Genomic DNA, 20361 nt, shown 5'->3' on the forward strand with positions numbered 1-20361 from the left:
AAGGCCGAAGGGAATTCCTAAGAGAGCATTGGAGATCCCAAGGGAACAGCTTGCCCCCATTGAAGAGGACAGCCAGTTCAGACTGAGCCGTGAGATTCCCGGACAAGCCATCCTGAGAACTATCCTCACCTGGACTTCCTCCACCACTGCCCCATCTTCTAAATCTAAGGACAGAGTTCCCAGATAAGCCTGGCCCAAAACCTTTTCTACACTCATTTGCCCTGACAATGTGTGGCTCCAATTCTAGCACAGGCTCTCTCTCTCTCTCTCTGAAGAGAGATGTCTTCAGCATGCACCAACTGAAGACATTTATTTTACTCCATGGAAGTCTTTTTGAATCTACTCATGAATGTTAGAGGGACTCTAGAGGAGCTTAGAAGCAAAACACACAGAGCAGCGCATTCCCATTGCCCACATGTCTACTGACTATCCTGTCTCTGTCCCACACTACAGCCCAGCTAGTTTTCCGGGTTCCAGAGCCTTAGACTTGCAGACTTATCTAGAGTCTTGCCCATTGAGGTCTCCCAAATGGTTCAGGTGAACTCTCAGGAAAGCTGCAGTAGGACTATAAACCAGAGACTCTGTATACATACCCTCCTCTGGGCACCTCCATCTCATAGTGGCAATATTGTCCTTTCCTCACACAGTTAGTTTTGTGATTGACACTCAGTTTTTCCCCTCAAATTAAGCAACATGGTACTTAGGAATATATACACATGTTAAAAAAAAAAACCTCTAAAGACATACTTAGTACTAGCTGGGTGGGGAGAGAAGGCATACACTTGGGAAGGGTCATACAAGAGATGTCTAAGTACCAACGTTTAATCTCTTTACCTGGGTGATGAGTTCATAAGTGCCTATATTGTTGTTGTTGCTGTTATTATTAAAATAAAACAAATGTATTTTAGACATTTATATCTAGGTATTTAGTACACAGGCACATACACAATAATTTTATAGAAGAAACAATCTATAATCCAACACCTAGATGCAATGTGTTAGTATTTTAAATTATTTTCTGTCATCCGTTTTTCTGTGCATTTTATATCATTGAGATTATACTGACATATACCTTTTTTTGAGAGCCTGTTTAACATAAGCACATTATGTTCTTAAATACTTTGCATATTTATCATTTTAAGAATTATTGTAATATTGCACAGAAACTCTTCGCTGCTTCAAAGAGCATAGCTCCTGGTAATGACAGATTGAATCTTTGTGCTAGTAGAAGCTTGTACCTGAAATGCTTCCAGGGTAATCCAGAATTTCCTCCCAGCACCCGTTCACTCTGTCAAAATCCCACCCTACGGCAAGGCCCAGCTAAAATTCCACCACCTCCAGGAAGCCTGACTACCATTCAGGGAAACCTCCTTTTTTAATCTGTTATCTAGTCTGCCTCTTTTTATAGCTATTTGCATTCATTTATTTTTCCTCTGGAACACTATAAATTCTTGGGAACAGAGACCTATGTCTAGAGGCCCCAGAAAATACTAAGTGCTCCATAAGTAATAAGTAAATAAATTTGAAAGCTTGCTTTTTTATTTTTTGCTTCCATATCCTGCATTACCAGTAGTGTTTGTCTATATAATTAAGTCACTTATGGGCTTTCACCCAAATTGAAGGTTCTCAAATGGAAACACATTCTGTTTGTCCATAATTGCCACATCCAGAAATTGGGAACATGACCACCCCTGTTGTCCCTGTTAATAGATTTGATATGTGCTTTGAGGGTTGGATTAAAGAATGTTTGTGCTCTAAAAACAATTTGTGTTTATTGAGGGCCTATTATGTGCCAGACACCAGCTTGAGTAGTTTACATGAATCTGTGATTTAGTTCTCACTGAAACACTAGGAGAAAGAAAGCTATTTTGTTTCTTCATCTTACACCTGAAGAAACTGAGTCACTTGCCCAGAGTCAGCCAGGTTGTGTATGGAGGAATTAGGACTCCAGCCTACATCTGCCTGAGGCTCATGTTCTTCATTTCCAGACAAGGCTGCCTTCTCAGAAATAAAAGTGTAAAATGTAAATCTTGATCTCCAACTCTCACTTCCATATTGCAAATCTAGTTGCCTACCAAATAGCTAACACTTGTGAATATATATTTATTTTAAAAAATTTTTAAATTGATTTTAGAGAGACAGAAAGGGAGAGAGAGAGAAAAGAAGTCAATTTATTTTTCCACTTATTTATGCATTCATTGGTTGATTCTTGTGTGTGCCTGACTGGGAATCAAGCCACAACCTTGGCCTATGGAGGTGATTCTCTAATCAAATAAGCAACCTGGCCAGGGTTACATATGTTGATAAATACAAAAAAATAATGGATAATGTTTAAGAGAAAGATGTTTCTTTTAAACATCAAGATAATGTTTAAAAGAAATCCATAATTTCACACCTAACAAATACTATCATTTTAGAGTACTTTCTTCCAGTCTTTTTTCATATGTGTATACCTTTTTAAAAATTCTCAGACAGTTGATATGTGCTTTTAAGCAGAAGAGTCTTTTTAGTGGTAAAGACAACAGTGGCACCAATGACAAACATCAGCTGTCCCACAGCCTTCTGGGGTCCATCTTACATCAGATGGAAACCTGGAAGTATGACAAATATAAGTGTAATGAACAAGCAGTTGATTTCCTATACACTCAAACATAGCGTGTGTGCAGAAGGGGGCTCCAGAATGAGAAGAGGGGGTGGACCTGAATAGGTTTGTGCTTTGAGTTATCATATCTTATATCTATAGCTACTGACTATGCAGTAAAATGCAAAATATAATTTACTAGAAAATGTTGAACTTTATAGCTGATTTTTAATTCTTAACGGTTCAGTTGTTGGAAGTCCATTTTTCTGGGAAAGACATCAGGCAAATGTTTCTCTTGCAGGCAAAATAATGGTCTCAAAGATGCTTATACCCTAATCCCTGGAATTTGTGAAACTGGTACCTAACTTGGCAAATTTGCACTGTGATTAAGGGTACAGACCTTGCTATGGGAAGATTATCCAGGTGAACCCAAACTAATCACATGAATACTTAATTTCCAAGCTGTGGTCAAAGAGGGACTTGACTACGGGAAAAGGGCCAGAGAGGGAACCAGGGAGATGGCAGCCGAGAAGAACTTAGCCTGTCACTGCTAGCTTTGAAGATGGCACTTGGGGACTATGAGCCGATGGATGCAGGCAGCATCTAGACACTGGAGAAGGCAAGGAAATGTATTTTCTCTAAAAGCTTCCAGGAAGCCTAACACTTTGATTTTAGCACAGTGAGACCCATGTTATATTTCTGACCTATATAGAACTGTAAGGTAACAAATTTGTCTTGTTTTAAATCACTAAAGTGTATTGTATTTGTTACATAATAACTAGTTTTCTCTATTTCTATCTCGCAGCCCTTCCTCTTTCTCCATCAGTTGTGGTCCTTATTGATGGGTGTACGTGACTGTGCTGTGCTTGATTCTCCAGTCCAGGCTCATTCACTGCAACAAGTTCCTGGGTTTGCTCCAGATTCTCAAATCCACCCCCCCTTTTTTTTAATTAAGTGAGAAGCAGGGAGGCAGAGAAACAGACTCTCGCATGCACCCTAACCAGGATCCTTCCCCCCCCTCCCCCGGCAAGCACCCTACTGGGTGATGTTCTGCCCATCTGGGGCTGTTACTCTGTTGCTCAGCAACTGAGCTATTTTAGTGCCTGAGGTGAGGCCATGGTGCCATCCTCAGTGCCCAGGGCCAACTTGCTTCAACCGAGCAGTGACTGCCAGGGGCAGGGGGAGTTGGAGAAACAGATAGTTGCTTCTCCTGTGTGCCCTGACCAGAAATCAAACCCAGGACCTCCACACACAACAGGCCAACACTCTACTGCTGAGCCAACTGGCCAGGGCCAGACCCACTCATCTCAAAAAGAAAACAAGGAGCCCTGGCCAGTTGGCTCAGCAGTAGAGTGTCGGCCCAGTGTGTGTAAATGCCAGGTTTGATTCCAGCCAGGCCAGGGCATGCAGGAGATGTGCTAATCTGCTTCTCCACCCCTCCCCCTCTCCTTTCTCTCCATCTCTCTCTTCCCCTCTCACAGCCAGGGCTTCACTGGAGCAAATATTGGCCCGGGCACTGAGGATGGCTCCATGGCCTCCGCCTCAGGTGCTAGTATGGCTCCGGTTGCAGCAGAGCAACGCCCCAGATGGGCAGAGCATCGCCCCCTGGTGGGCATGCTGGGTAGATCCCAGTCAGGTGCATGCAGGAGTCTGTCTCTCTGCCTCCCTGCTTCTCACTTCAGAAAAATTTTTAAAAGAAAGAAAGAAAGAAAGAAAGGAAGGAAGGAAGGAAGGAAGGAAGGAAGGAAGAAAGAAAGAAAGAAAGAAAGAAAGAAAGAAAGAAAGAAAAAGAAAAAGAAAAACAGAAACTCTAGGTGTCACCCTTGGCACTGGCTAAAAGGACTGATGACAGAAATCTTGTCTGTCTTGTTTAGTGCTGATTCCCCAACACCCATTGCAATAGAACAGTGCTTGGTACACAGTACTAGGTCAATAAACATTTGTTGGTTGATTGATGGATAGATGGATAAATGGTCATTTAGAAACTTGTATCTTTTCTCCAAGCCATGTGCTGTTGCCATTTGCTGCTACTGACTCTCTGAGTTTTATCATGACCCCATCTTTACCAGGGTGAGGATGAAGGCAGTGGGCTCACTGAAGTAAAATTGAGGTTGAAATTAACATAAGAGTAGCCCTGCCTAGCCAATGAGAATTTTGTGTAAATATAGCTTATGCGAGGCTTTATGACATATATACAAAGCTTTCCTAATAATTCATTCAACCAAAATTAAGAGTCTGCTCTGTCCAGGACCCTCTGCCATGTGCTAAAGACACAAATATAAATAGGACACAGTCATTGCCATCCAACATCAACAACATAGAAGTGGTTGTTGGCTGCCTTACAGTGCAATGTAGTAGACACTCTTCTATATGCAATGATTTCATTTACATCTTAGAACAATGATCCAGAAAAATAGGTATTACTAGTCTCATTTTATGGATGAGAAAAGTGAGCCTGGAAAGTTAAATAACATACAAATGGCAAGTCAGTGGTTCATGCCAGGCTTGGCATCCAGGTCCATTTGGCTCCGAAAGCATATTGCATAGTGACTTACAGCTTAAGAAGCACTTTTATCATACATGATTTTTCTTACTTCTTCTAACAAGTGTATGAAATAGGCATAACTACACTCCTTTTACCAAAGAGAAAATTCAAACTCAACTATTTGCCTGCGGCACAAGTTTTTATGAAGACACACATTGGAATACAGTGAGACAAATGCTTCTGCTAGAGCTGAAGCTCATGCCAGGTGAAAATTTGTTAGTTAGAGCTGTGTTGACTCTGTGCATTCAATTATAATCACTTGCTTGATCTGGGGCCAACAATTTCATAATCATTGTAAGTGTCATGTTGGGTGTATCATGCACATTTCTTACATTTAGAAAAGCCCCACTTTGTTCAACACTTTAACATTAAAATGGTGCTCATCAAAGCTCATGGTCTAATTAGTCACCTTTTACAATAGAAAAGACAAGTTCCCAACTAATCAACATGCTACAAGCTCGTCCTCCCTTCCAACAAGTTTTCTGTTGCCTTTGGTGATTGTATAAACATCAAATCAGACCTGGTTTAAAATAAAAGAAAGCTTGATGCTTATCAGGGTTACTTAAGATTGACAGTGAGGAGCGAGGGCATCTGTGCGAATTCCATAAGGGTAGTGAACACTTTTTTATTCATTTCTGTACCTTTCAGAGTACCTAAAATAAGGTCTATTTCATGGTATTCATTGAGTGAATAAATGAGTGGATAAAAGTTCCAAAGGTGCCAACAGGGAAGAATTCTATAAAGGGCCTCAGAACTCAGAAGCACCTAAAAGCGAAAAAGAGACCAGTGCAGAATGCTGATGGAGAAGTTTACATAGGGCCATAGTGACATGGCTTGCCACTGACCATGTGCTGTGCCCTGAACTCACCACCAGGAAGTATGAGGGATTAAGCTCGACATTTTAGTATAGTGGACTATAGACCTACCTCTGCCACTAGCAATGTTGCCTTCAGCATTTCTCTTTTTATATATAAAATACAGGATCAAAGCAGAGGTGGGGACCAGTTAATTTTTGAAGTTTTTCCTGAGCCTCTGCTAGCACATGGGGACCCTTCACCAAAATGTCCCATTCCAGCTTCCTTCCATGGTGTTTTTCCATGCCCCAGCCTACTGTGCCCACCAAGTTCATGTGCACCACATCAGATCGGACTCCACGGAAGAGCTTCTGCCCAAAATTCCTGCTCTCCTACCCCACCCCCACATCTCTAAGGTGATATTCTCTTCATCATCCAACTGGCCAACCAAAATGATGATGCTGACCAGTGAAGTCCAGACAGAAGACATTCCACACTTTGTATGAAAACAATCCTTGGAGAATTCAGTTTAAAATGTAGTTTTCTGGGTCTACCCACAGAGTAGATCTTAGAAGGGGCCCTAGGGCTTTCTCACAAGCACTCCTAGCCAATTCTGATACAGGTGATCTGAAAACCATTCTTTGAAAAGTAAAGTGAATGAGATTTTGACCCTAGACCAGGGATTCTTAACTTGTAGTTTATGGGTTTCCAAGGTCTCTGAGGCTAGAATTCAAGGGTCTTTAAACTTGAAAGAGAAAAAGTCATCTTTATTTTTATTAATTCTAACTGTAATTTAACATTTTATTCACTTTTGAATGTTGGCAACAAACCCAGTTGTATTAGTAGTACCTGTGACTTTGTCATCAATTGAAATCACAGATATGTCACAGCACATTACTGTTCCTGCAGATACCTTGAAATCCCATTCACAGTCATTACTGCTTTTAAATGATGGTTGTTGTTAGACTTGCCATTGAATTATGTTCTTTAATTAAAAAGAAGCACATAGGCCTGACCTGTGGTGGCGCAGTGGATAAAGCATCGACCTGGAAATGCTGAGGTCGCTGGTTCGAAACCCTGGGCTTGCCTGGTCAAGGCACATATGGGAGTTGATGCTTCCAGCTCCTCCCCTCCCCCTCTCTCTCTGTCTCTCTCTCTTCCTCTCTCTCTCTTCTCTAAAAATAAATAAATAAAATTAAATAAATAAAAAAATAGAAAAAAAAAAAGGTTGGAGACCACTGATATAGAAGATTTTAAAAAAAAAGAAGCACATATATTATTATATTGTTATTTTTTAAAAGATTTTATAACTGTATTTTATCAAGAACACAGTATTTATTTTATGCATTTAAAGATATTATTCTGAGAGGGCATCTATAGGCTTCACCAGACTGTCAAAGTTGTCAAAGAGGTCCTTGGCAGAGGGAAAAAAAAAGATAAAAATTCCTTGCTCTAGGTAGAGCTAGTTATGCCAAAGGACCAAAAACAATTTCTGGCATCCTTCTGCTGTCTGTTTTTATTCTGTTTCCCTCCCCCAAAGCCAACACTTTAGCCAGGTGGAGGCCCTCACAAAACTCACTAAATTCTCGGGGCTAAAGAAGGAGCAGCCTCCCGTTTTCTGAAAGTGATCTTGGCAAAAATTAGGAGAGGTCAGCTCCTCCTGAAGCTTCTCATGGCCTGGAGAACAAGTCCTTTTGTTTCCTCAATCAAACTGAGCCGTTTTTCCTAGTTCATAATCCACTATTTTATCAATACACATATTGACTTGAGAGAATAAGAAAACCACACTCTATGATGAACAGAAACTTCCTGGAACAGGTCCCTAGATACTCATCAGAAACAGAAACTCAGAGGGGTGGAGAGCAAGAATGCTCTAATCTGCTGTGTGCCAGCACCATCGTCCTGACTTGATTTCATATATAGGCTGGCCCAGGGGTAAATTAGATGGGCATTTATATATTTTTTTCTTAATTTTTTTTTTAAGAGAAGCAAAAGCAAGGCCACACAAGCCAGCCAAATGACGACCCTAGGTCACAGGGCATTTTGGGCAGTGCCCACTGATTACTTCACAAACTCCTGTACTTCATAAACTCCTAAGTAGCTGCTGAAAGCACTATCCAGTTTACAAATGAGGAAGGAGCCTGAAACACAAGCATCCTGGCTGGCCCCTGGCACAATCTCCACTGGTTGTTCTCTGTTAAGGGTTTATCTGTACATCCACAGCCGGAAAGAAATCAGCATTCCTGGGCTCCTGACTTAAAGAAAATTAATGACTAGGCTAGACGAGTCCTGGGGACTCCCTACCCTCGCAGTCTTAACACCCAGGGCGGGATTTCTAGGCTCGGGGAATGCCCCACCTTCTGGTTTTGGTCAAGACAGGGATTTCTTAGAAGGTTGGGGGGCCAATCAGAGGCCATAAATCTTGGAGAACCTTCATGGTTTTACAAGGGAGTTCGCGGGGGCCCGCTCTTCTCCCTCTTGAGGTCTATTTACAACGCCAAAATCTCCGTGTTAATGGACCTGGGATAATGGTGTTTACTTTACTGCGATAAAGCGCTCAGCTTCCTGGGGAGCGGCTGTAAAATGTCCTGGAGGTAGGGGGTGTAGGAGAGCGCCGTTAAAGTGGGCGCTGGAAGAACCAGGGCACCAGGTTCTCTTCCAGGCAGGCCCCCGCCCTCCACCCCTAGACCCGGCTGAGCGGCCCAGGCCTCACGGGTGAGGACGGTTCCCACATAAATCACCAGCGCCAGAGTCTCGGGAAAAGGCGCATTTTTCATTGCTGGCTGCAGGGCAACTCCCGACAGCGAACGAGAAACAGAAGTTGTCTTTAGATAAACCGTTTACCGGAGCGCGCGTCCTGGCAGCGTGGCCTGCAGAGCACAGGGCAGCGGGGTCTCGTTGCTGTGCAGCACCCCCCTAGCCCAGCACCTTGCAGAGGCCCCAAAGAAAAACGCAAATACTCCCGAACGAATGGCTGGCTCCACGTTCTCCCATCGACGGAAAGTGAGAACCGAGAGGGAAAGAAAAGGAGAACTTCAAGATTTGGGGAGACTGGAGAAGTGGTGTGCCCACAAAAACTCTAGAGTCCTAAGACCTGAGAGCTCAACTCCACATTTACAGCTGTGTGGTCTCCAGCAAGTGACTTTACCTCTCTGAGCTTCAGGAATCCTCAGTTTAGATAACGGATGTAAAAAGTACTATCTTCCTAGTCTATGTTCAAAATTAAATTAAATGTGATTTGCATAACCTGTAAAGCCAACGTTATTTATCGGAGGTCTGTGTATGGGCCTAGGGGGTGTGAAAGTCTTAGAATCGTCAGTTGCTCAAATCCCAAAACGTTGAAGAACCACCACGCTCGTTCTGTAGCTAGTTCTGCAGCTGGACTGCAGAGTTCTGGCTTTGACACTAGCTGTGAGACCTTGCCGTGACTTAAACCTCCTGTTTCCTCTTCTGTAAATGAGATAATAGTTCCTAGGATTGTTGTGGAGAGTAAAAATGCTTAGCATGGTGTCTGGCACTAATAAAAGCTAACTGTTATTTTTACACATCAGCCCTAACCCTGTAGCAAAGACGCGTGGCTCCCACGCCAGGAATTCCAGGTCTAGTCCTTTTCAAGCTGGAGGCTGCTGCCAAGGTCCCAGAAACCTTCGCTGGCCCTGGGCGCCAGCGGGTGGGCTACCTGCTCGCTGGCGAGTGGCGGCCTTTCCATTGTGCGAGGTGGATGCAGAGGCCGCGTTTTGCTCCGGAGCAGTACGTGAACATGCAGGTGCGCACCCAGGGCCGGGTGCCGTGGGCCTCCCCAATTCAGGGAGCGTGGCGACTGCTGGGCGGCCGCCCTTTGAAGGCGGCTCTCACCTCGCGGACCGCCAGGCGCCCGGGGCTCAGCCATAATCCGGATTTGGAGGCCGCAGCACTACACTGACCGCCACCAACACGGAGAATCAAAGCTACCGCTATTCTAGTAGCTTCAGGTCTTGTTGACTTGTTGACATGTGCGAACCCGGGCGGGACGATCTCGAGTTTGGAAAACAGCCTTGAGAGAAAAGGAGCCTCCTAGGAGCAGGCACCTCCAGCCGCCACCCCACCGAGGCCAAGTTTCCTATCGCGGGCAGACACGTTTCCTTCCCTCCCGAGGTCAGAGGTCGAGCCCAGGAGAGGCCTGCTCGCTGTTCCCTCCCGGCCCACCCCGTGTGGCCGCCCGGAGCCCCGTTTCCAGCCTGCCTCCTCCCCCCCACCCCCTCCTAGCTCACCATCCATTAGTGTAATCCCCTGTCCAAACACTGCGGCTAGGACAGCCAGACGTTGGTGTAAACAGACCCAGGGGGACAATTCTAACGATATAAATAAAATAAGCATTAATAGCGCAAATTGTTCGATGAGCCGGAGGCCGAGCACTCAGGACTCCAGCCTTGTTGGAGTTTGTGTACACAGCGTGGACACTGCGCATCCCTCAGGTAAACCGAAGGTTCTTGCCTGGGCGGAAATCTAAAATCCACGCGCAGGTGAGGTCTCCGCAGGCGCGCCAATCCGGACCCGGGCACGCACAGGCCTGGGCACGCACGTGGCTTGGGACAGACGCACACGCGGAGACCGCCGCGCCACTGCGGTTGGAGTTGACGCAACCGCCTGAGCCCCCAGACACAGCGGAATCGGAGTTAACCCAACTCGTCTTCACAAAACTTGGCGCACCTGTGTGTCCAGCCACAGCCCACCGGCGCCACCCGGCCCCATCCGCAGCTTTAGCGCGCAAGGGACACGGCGCTCACACTCAAAACGGGGAGAATCAGCCTCTACTAGTCCCGGGGTTAATACTATTGATAATAAACTAACACGTATGGAGGGTTTATTGTGCTAGTCACTAAGCGCTTCACAGAGGTAATCTTTAATCCTCAGGGCGACCTACAAGGTCGTTACTTTTAGTATTCCCAGTTGTACAAATCAGAAAAGCAGGGCTCAGAATTCAGGAATTCGCCAGGAGCCAGAGTGGAGACAGTATTTGAACCCACCACTCTGCACCAAGAAGTGCATTGTGCACTCCTGAGGGGCAGGCATTTGCTCAGTTCCCACGAACCAGGTTTCCAAGGCCTGGAGCTTGGTTCCAGGGCGTCCCCACCACCACCACTACCACCCCACTCCCAGCTGCAGTCGATGGTTTCTAGGGAGAAGTTCCTTCTTCGGAGAGAGTAGGCAGAGTGGCTGAGAAGTCTGAACAGAGAGGGAGGGAACATCTACAAAAGCCTTGTAGGCCAAGACCAGGAGAGGGGGCTCCCGGCACTCCCAGAGCTAGACCTCTGGGCTCCTGGGTTAGGGCAGAGGCCCAGATGCTGGCGCTAGCGTGGTCTCCTTGGGGGCAGGTGGCCTTGGAGTCCTGTTCCCTGGAATCCGGCTGGCTGGTGTAAGACGTTCTCTACAGCCCACCCAGGAGGTGGAGAAGCAGGCAGGGGTCCCCAAACTTTTTACACAAGGGGCCAGTTCACTGTCCCTCAGACAGTTGGAGGGCCACCACATACAGTGCTCCTCTCACTGACCACCAATGAAAGAGGTGCCCCTTCTGGAAGTGCGGCGGGGCCGGATAAATGGCCTCAGGGGGCCACATGCAGCCTGTGGGGCGTAGTTTGGGGATGCCTGTAAGGACCCGGAAGTGTTGCATCCATCCCTTACCTGCTCTATGATCTTGGACGAGTCATTTCATTTTGGGGACCTCAATTTCCATGGCTTTAAGTTGAGAAGCAGAAGAGCAATAATATTTGTCTTAGGGATGTGACGATCGTGCATGTGGAACATTTTGTTTACCAGTGGGAAGTTTATTATTATAATTAATATTAACTTCATGGGGGCCACTTCAGAAGGCAGAGCCTAGGGTATAGCAGTATCCTCTTCTTTTTTAGGAGAAAGCAAAGAAGGCAGCTCTGAGTGAATGCCCTGGGGTGGGGGACTAGAACGGGGACTCCACATGGCTCCACCCCACCTCCCAGCAGTGTTTATCTTCAAGGCAGCTTCCAGCCAATCCCGACACCTGGGCACATTCTAATACATTCTTCTGGAGGGCTGTGGACAGCCACCTGGGCCCTACAGAAAGGTTTGTGGTGGGGGAGGATTGTCAAGCTGGAATTTGCTAAAACAGAGAGAACAGTGCCTGGGCAGATAGTCCGTGCATAGAGCTCAGCCTGGTAATGCTGGGGCTGTCCACAAAAGAGACAGAAGCAAAGAGAAGGGCTAAATGTGGAATGCAAGGAACTTAAACTTGGGCAAGTTACCTCACCTCTCTGAGCCTCAGTTTCCTCCTCTGTAAAATGTTTACGTGAGTAGGACCATAGACAAGAGCTGTTGCAAGAAGCAGAAACAATAACAGTGGTGGACACTTAGAGAGGATTTACAGCACTCCTGGCACTGTTCTCTGATCTTCATAGCCAGGAGTTTCCTAGCCCCCATTCCTACCGAGGTCACTTGCCAGCGGTCTGACAGTTCATGTGGGAGTTGAGAGTGAGGAGCTTCTTAATCACTGAGCTATACATGTGCTTGTAGGAAAGCTGTCAAAGGCAGCTAATGTTATCTATATGACCATTGTTGGTGGGAGTATTGTTGTTGCTATTGTTATCAGCAGTATTATTTCTATTATTGCTGCTGCTCCTTCCTCCTTGAGAGGTAGTCATCAATAACTCCTCTTTATGGAAAAGGAAATAGGCTTTAAAAGGGTAAGTGACTTGTCTGAAGTCACACGGTAGCTCTGGGACAGAGTGAAGAGATAAGAAACCATGCAAATCGGAAGGCCAGACCTTCTTACCCACAGAAGGAAAAGGAGAAAATGAAGAGTATGGGACATTGCACCAAGGCAAGGTGGGGAAAGGGACGCCCACCACCCACAGGCGTAGGTCCTGAGCAGCCAATTTATTTACATTCCAGTGTGGACACTAATTAGCCAGATCTTTATCTAAACACGCTAACAATGACGTGAGACTTCGGAAATTTGTTTACTGCAGCTAGAAGTGATGCATTTGTGGGATCCGAAAGCTGGGTCAGGGTGCAGGATTTGTTTGCTATGGCTGCGTGTGTGTGTGTGTGTGTGTGTGTGTGTGTGTGTGTGTAGGGGGGGTGATCCAGGAGGAGGCTGTCGATGGTTCCATATATCCTAAAGTATTAGTATATACTAAAACTCCAATGATTAAGAGAACTAGTCTCTTTTGGAGGGAGCAAAAAAAAAGTGCAAAATTTTATTTATAGTTAATAATGTTTGGGGGGGGTTTCTCCAAGTGAGAAAAAGGGGGACCTGAGAAGCCTGCTCCCTGATCTGCTCAGTGGAAGAGAGGTTCAGAGCCTTCCTCCTTGTACTTAACAATCACCCCTCTTACCCACCCTCAGACCCATCACAAAAACACTTAGCACATGCCCCTCTGTGCTGAGATCTATAAGCACTTTCCATCATTTTTTAAAATCCTTACTGCAGGCCCATAAATTCTGCACCCTTATTATTGCCTTTTCTAAGTGAGAGAACTGCTGTTTATCAAGGCTGAAGGACTGGCTCCAGGTTACAGGATTACAAAAGTGGCCCTGACTCAATGCTTTGGCCCAAGACAGAGACATGGGATGTGATTGTAATTTAGAGAAAGCCATGTCTTCCCAGTCCCTCATCTCAAACCCAGCCTTCTCACTCTGTGGGCTCTACGTGCAGAGAAGTGTGTTACAGCTGCCAACTCTTACACATGTGTGCTCATGAGATTTGGGTACATCCATTCATAGACATACTTACTGGTTTACTGGTGTGGGAGGTGTAAAAAAATCATATGTGCGCATATCTGTGCTCACTCAGGATGAGGTGTACAATACTTACACTCACATACACATAGACCCCCCCCCACTATACTAATGGGAAGAGGGGCACGTGGAGTTTTCAAAAGTCTAAATTGCAGAATAATTTCAATGTGGTTTTATTACTTACAAGAACACACACAGTCATTACAACTCTGGCAATAAAAATCTATTCCCTCTTCTCTGACTACAGCTTAGACAGGTCCTTATGGGACCACTTTGGACAAGACTAATTGTAATGATCCCATAAATTGCCTGAATGGAAATGGTGCATCTGATACTCATGAAACCTAGTTTTCATCTTGGATCATATAAACACTTTTATCCAAATCTCATGTCACTACCAGTAATTCACATTTTTTTTGTGTGTGGGGAAAAGGAAGGGAGGGTTTTTAGAATGAGTGTTGGCCCAGCCCTCCTGTTTTGGCCACACTCTCTGGAAGAGCAGAGCCCTGATGTGAGTCTACACTTATAGGAAGTATTGAGTGCCCTCTTTCTCATGCCTATCCACATATGCACACTGATGTGTTCACACAGGAAAGCACCTGCCTTTTTATTCAAGGAGAAAGATAAGTCCATAGAAACATACATGTCGGGTGCATCTCTTAGAAACCCAGATTTATCAGAGTGTGGCAACTGCCATCAGCCTCAGAAATGTGGTTGCAGATGGGAGGTAAAGAGGTAGAGACTGGTTGGCTGCCTACTATGCAGCTCGGGAGCCCAGTTCACAGGGTAGAAGGCTACAGGCTGTGCCTCCTCTCCAGAGGCCTGTGACTCAGAGTCCCCACTGGCTCCCTACCCAGCAGCTAGGAAGTTAGTAAAAGACTCTAGGTGGGCTAGGAAAAGCTACAGAGCGCTCAATCCTTGTCCCTCTGGCTGGTGTGAAAGCAGAGAACCCCACTTTCCTCTCCCAGATTTGGCCCTCTGTATTTTTTTTTTTAATTTAGAAAATTAAATTTAACAGGGCGACATTGATCAATAAGAGTAAATAGGTTTCAGGTAAACATTTCTATAGCATTTGAACTGTTGATTGTGTTTGGTCCCTGTGTTTTAAGGCAGTCTGAGAAATACTTCAACACTTCCCAGCTGGGGTGATCTCCAGGCTAAACAGCCCCCTCATCTAAAGTGGGGATGGCAGAAAAGAAAGAGAAGGGAAGGTTAGTCCTGGTGTGTGTGTGTGTGTGTGTGTGTGTGTGTGTGTGTAGTAGGGGGTGTTGGCTCTGGCCTGAGAGCCCCCATCGTGTTCTCAAGGGAGTCCTGGGGCCCAGGCCCTGCGGTCCCCTGTAGCTCCTCCGTGATCCTCTCTGTACTGCCACAATAGAAGGAAATGGAGGCTCCGCAGGATCTGCCTGGAGTGGGGATTTCCACAGGGAGGGTGGCCAAGTCTGCCACCTGGAGCCCCACAGATCAGTCAGGGTCCACAGCGGAGGCTGCTGCAGTTGTGGGGGCAGGGAGATGGGAAAGGTTCTACGGGATGGAGCAGGGTGCCGAGGAGAGTCCCTGTCGCACAACCAAGGGGCCTGGGCGTTTTTATGAGCAGCTCCCAAGACAAAGTAAGCAAAGGACTGAAATGGAGGACAGGGGTCTGAAGCTCAGGAGTGGGGCGAGGTTCCACGAGTGTGGTCCCAGCCTTCCCGGGCAAGGGAGGGGGATGCCCTCCACATCAAACACCTGCAGTGTCCAGGGACAAAAAACACGAGAGCTTCAGAGTGGAGGAGTGAGGATGGAGGGGGAGAGAAATAAAATAAGATGAGGAAAGGAAGGATGGATCGAAAAGATAAGGAAAAATGAAACAGGTGGGGAGGAGCGGAGACCTACTAAGAAAGGAGACGAGGGAGAGGAGAAGGTGAGGGGAGGAAGAGGGGGAAGGAAGGGATGAAGTGACGGAGCAAGAGATGGGCCCAGTGAAAGAGGAAGGGGCCGAAGGAGAGAGAGACTGGCTTTGAGGGGAAAAAAGAAGACTGCCACGGAAGTTTCAGGGTCCGGGACTCCGAGGCTCTCCCGTGTCTCTGTGTACCGTGGGCCGCCAGAGGTAAGGTTTGTCTTCTCGGTAGGCAGGAGTCCAGAGAGGTCGAGGGGAGCTCGAGAACCTACAGGCAGGTTCAAGGACAGAGGCCCAGCCGGCGTCTTCCGGGGCTCCTCGCTGGGCCCCGGCGTCTTGGCCGGCAACTGGAGAAAGACGCGCCAGGGAGAAAGCCCGCACTCAGTCCCCGACCAGCGCCGACAAAGAACGCCGGCTTGGAGACGCGCGCCGGTGGCTGCCGCGTGGAGTGAGGCCTGGCCACCTGACAGTCTCCGCAGCCTCGTGCCCTCAGACTCAAGATCTCTGACCTGACACGGCAGCGTCTCTGCAAGCTCTGCAGGCTGCGAAGTCGAGGCCCCGAGCGCCGTCCGGACCTGCCTCCTCCCGCGCGTCGTGCCTTTTGTCTTGACGGCTGCTGTGCGCCCTGGTGCCCTGCGGCTCCCTGGGACCACGATCTTCTCCAGGGCAGGTCGGGCGCCAAGCCTGTGCTGATCAAGGCCAGCAGTCTACAGCACCCGGACCTCCAAGACATCCTCTCGGGGTCAGGCAAGCTGGGGCTTTCGCCAGGGCAGTGCTAATTGTTGGTTGTTCCTCAGAGCTGCAGAGAATCAAGGGCAAGGTGGCGGCTTGGCCGGTAGACCCTGTCGCGCACTGACCGAGCCCCGGTCCCGCTGCACCTTGGGAACCGAACCGCTCTCCGTTTACGAACCAAAGACCGGGCCTTCCAGGCTGGACGCTGCGAAGAAAAGACAAGGAGTTGTTTAAGCGACAAGACTGCGGCAAAGATTTCTTTCCAAGTAAGAAAGGTCTTTTTCGTTCTCAAATGTTTTGACGTTATTTGCTCCAACTTGATCCCCACGGAGATTTGAGAAAAAGATTTCTACGTCCGTAGCCAAAGTCCCACCGCTTGCGGTTGAGAGCAGACAGGGTTGAGAAGATCGCAGTAGGAAGAGACACGAAGAAACTCTGCTTTTTGAAAAGTAATGACCACATTCCCCCACCTCCCACCGGGGATCTGCAGAGCAGGCAGATGCTCTGGTTTAAGGGAATTTATTTGCCAAAGACTGCAGCTGCAGTTCTGAAGTCAGACTATATTTTAAAAAGTCTATAGACATTGAAATTTCACTACAGGAAGTTACACACACACACACACACACACACACACACACAGTTAAGGAATGCATCCAGAATTCCAATTTAATCCCCAAGTTAAAAACCTCACTGCACTTCGAAACAGCAGACACAAATAGTACAAATACATGTCTGTGTTTAGGCATCTTTTATTTAGGCATTTTTGTTTGAAAAAAAATATTGCATTAATTTTCATTCGACAAAATGAACCTTTCCGACTTGTGTGTTTTATTGGTAGAATAAAACTTGTTAAGGTGACAAAAGTTGTATTTACCTTGGTATCTTAAATTATTTTGAAGTGGAGCAGATACAAATAGACGTGCAAGGTCCTCTCCCTGAGAAATCGAAACTCATTTCCTCAGCAAGGGCCTGTAATTTGCAAAGAATTACAGTGATTACCGAACCTGGACTGGTTTTCTCCCAGAGAAGGGAAGCGGTGACTTATTTAGAAAACTCAATTCCAAACACAAAAAGGAAAAATCTGGCCTTTACACGAGCTCATGCAACACAAGCGAAAATGCTCAAAACACCATTTTAAAATTGCTTATAAGATTTCCAAAATGAGGGGGAAATTTTCCTCTGAAGGAATTTAATCAGCTCAGTGTTTCCTGGCACTGACCTTCCAAGTTGTCGTTTCTTGAAAATTAGAAAATGTATTCAACACCTCACAAAACACTATTGCCTCTAGATTGCTTTAAATTTTTAAATAGCTTTCTAACATCTCTCAACAACAAAAGACAAACCAGAACATATGCACACATACACATCACCACCACCAACAACAAAATAACAAAAACCTATTTAGTGATACCGCTAAAGAGGACATTTTTCCTTTTATCTTATTTCTTGTTTATTTTTAGTAAGAGCCATCAAAAGTAAAATTTATAGGAAAGCGGTAGAAAATGAAAACATTCTATTAAAAAAAATTCTGCTGAAATATGCGGTTTTGGCTAGTCGTGAGTTCTCGTCACAGGACGGTTTTTCATTCTTCAACAGAAAACTCAACTCTAACTTTGGTGCAATGTTTAGGTTAGAAACCGTGATAACTTTCAACTTTTTTGTGGTCTTGATTACATAATTAACTTGTTATTCCGAATAGTTGGAAATTAACAACATAAGCAGTGGCATATATAACTAAAATGATTATCTGCCTATATTTATATGTATATTAATGAAGCAATTTTGGAGAATAATAACTTATGAGAACACTTTATATAGTTTTCAAAGAAGCATCACATTTTTATTTTATATATTTATTGTAATGATCAGCATGTGACCTATCTCAAAAAAAAAGATATAATTTTATTTACCACTCAGGCACCTATTTAGCACTTTTCCTTCATAGAACTTGCCGTCATTTTACTAAGCTCTTTAATCACAGACGGGAGGATGTATAATGTAAGTGTATATATATAATGTGACATGCGTATGTAGGCAGATACACTCAATTAAAATAAAATTAAATGCTTCCATGGATGCAATGAAATCTACTTCGTCTGATAGTAATTAGCTAAACTGTCTGAAACGAAAACCTATCATTAGTTGAGCACAGCTCTAGGATTGTAAAGATCCTCCTTTTAGACAAGAGAATGCAAATGTCCCAGAACGCGATCGTAACTGGATACTCCTTCGAACCAGATTCCACATTCTGATAAGTGATTCCGGAGAACCCACCAGGAAGGAGAACGAATGCGCGCTGTAATGTAACTCCTGCTCTGTCGCTTTCTTCCCGGACAGCGGCGCGCAACTGGTGGCGTGCGCTCTCGCGGGCTTCGGGGCGGCTGGCTGCAGGCGGGTGCCAGAAATGCAGATCATTTAGATGGGATTTACCTGGGAAGTTCCGCTTGGAAAGAACCAGACCCCACCAAAAACAACCTGAAGAACCAGGGGAGGACGGCCGTAGATGACCCGAGCCCCGGCTTAGTATAGAAGGTCAAGATCAGCTCTAGGTATCAGAAATCCCCCCGCCCGCTCGATCAGCCCTGCGCAGGGCTGTGTGAGAAGAGAAAAGGGCACAGAAACTGGCTGCTAGGCCCCTGCATCTGAGCTCCCCACGCTCCGGATCCTCACCTGCCTTCAGCGGCTCTGAACTGCGTCCCCACACAGCCAGCTGAAGAGCAACACGGTCGGGGGATGCAGGAGATAACCCACTGAGGCCTGGCCCGAGGGTATGTGGCTGGATAGTGGTGGCAGGGGCTTTGCAGGCGGACGACCGAGTGGGCTTTTCGGTGGAGAGGAGACAGTCTTCTTCATGCTCTGGGAAGAAGCAACCGGGTCGAATCCAGTGGAAGCAGCCGGTGTGTGTGATATTCCCAGCGGCACTGGACCACTGCCTCTTAAAGATAATAAGGGTTCTTAGAGATGGAGGCCTAGGAGCCAAGTACTGCGAAGTAAGAGAACGCAGTTTCAGGTGGAAATGCGAGAGATTGTTGGGGTAGCTTTTTTTCTTTTTCTTTCTTCCTGAGTCTTGAAATCACGTAAGAAAAGCACCTAGATAGGCGTAAAAATAATGGGGAGCAGAGTGGAGCAGAAACATTCCGCTCTGACGTCCAACCCTGGAGATGGGGGTGGAGGAGTGGAGCTAGAGTCCAGCTTCCTTCTTTAGGTTTGCCTCCCACCACGACGCACATACTCCAAAACCCCGAACCTGCAGCGTTGCGCACTCACCCCCACCTCATTCTCGATCCTTGCGCCCAGCATTCTCGATCTGCCACAAAACCAGGCGCGTCCTTTACTCTGCAACACCTTGGACTGGTTTGGAGACGCCGGCCCGCCTGGAGCGTTATAGCCTGAGAATTCAAAGCAGAAAGGCTCGGGTGCCCCTGTCGCTGAGGGATGGTCTTCCCGGCGCAAGGCCGTGCCCATAGAGGGTTCCCAACAGCCCACCGGCTACAGCCACCTAAGAACTTCCTAGCGCACGCACGTGGCTGCGCTGCCGCATCCCAGCTCCCCCGGCGCCCTAGGGGTTGACTCCCCCACCGTTTCCGCTCCCTCCTGAACAGCCCCGCCTCTCTCCCCTCCCGACTGACCGGCTGTTCCTTCTCTCCTTGCCTTGGACACCTACTCCTGCAGCCGTTGAAGGGGGAGGTGGACGAGTGAGGTACAGAGCAGCTCTCCACTCTCACCCCCCCCCAAAAAAACCCTCCCATTTCATGTCTACCACCGCCCAGGAGAGGAGGTCCCCAGCCCTGCACGGTTCACCCTGCTCCTTCCAGCTGAGACCAGTATCCCCCAGCTCCCCCTTCCCAGCAGCCAAGAAATGCTTGGGCCAGCTAGGGGCAGATCACCCGCATCAAGTTTGGGCGGGAACAGATCTCACATGGGTCCTTTTGTGGGCCTCATAGCAACACCAGCTGCTCCTCGCTAGGCTAGCAGTGCTGGCAGGCGAATGTCTATTGGAGGGAAGATGATTCCTACCGGCGAGGAGTTTCCAGAACCTCAGGGACCCCACAGACTGGCCCAGAAAACAACTAAGGCCGCA

General features: G+C 46.8%; 1 long non-coding RNA gene across 3 annotated transcripts; it reads right to left on the bottom strand.

Moving 5' to 3' along the window:
* Positions 1–13795: 13795 nt before the first annotated feature.
* On the bottom strand, positions 13796–19827 carry LOC136310369 (uncharacterized). Of its 3 annotated transcripts, XR_010726555.1 has the most exons (5): positions 19548–19827; positions 18951–19213; positions 18555–18665; positions 17155–17249; positions 13796–16485 (listed from the first exon to the last, which is right to left on the bottom strand). It is a non-coding gene; the product is annotated as an uncharacterized lncRNA (long non-coding RNA). The 3 variants fall into 3 exon arrangements; XR_010726553.1 differs by having other exon boundaries at positions 18951–19827; XR_010726554.1 differs by lacking the exon at positions 18555–18665 and having other exon boundaries at positions 18951–19827.
* Between the last annotated feature and the right edge of the window lie 534 nt (positions 19828–20361).

This window comes from Saccopteryx bilineata, chromosome 7 (assembly GCF_036850765.1).
Source record: "Saccopteryx bilineata isolate mSacBil1 chromosome 7, mSacBil1_pri_phased_curated, whole genome shotgun sequence".
NCBI lineage: Eukaryota > Metazoa > Chordata > Mammalia > Chiroptera > Emballonuridae > Saccopteryx > Saccopteryx bilineata.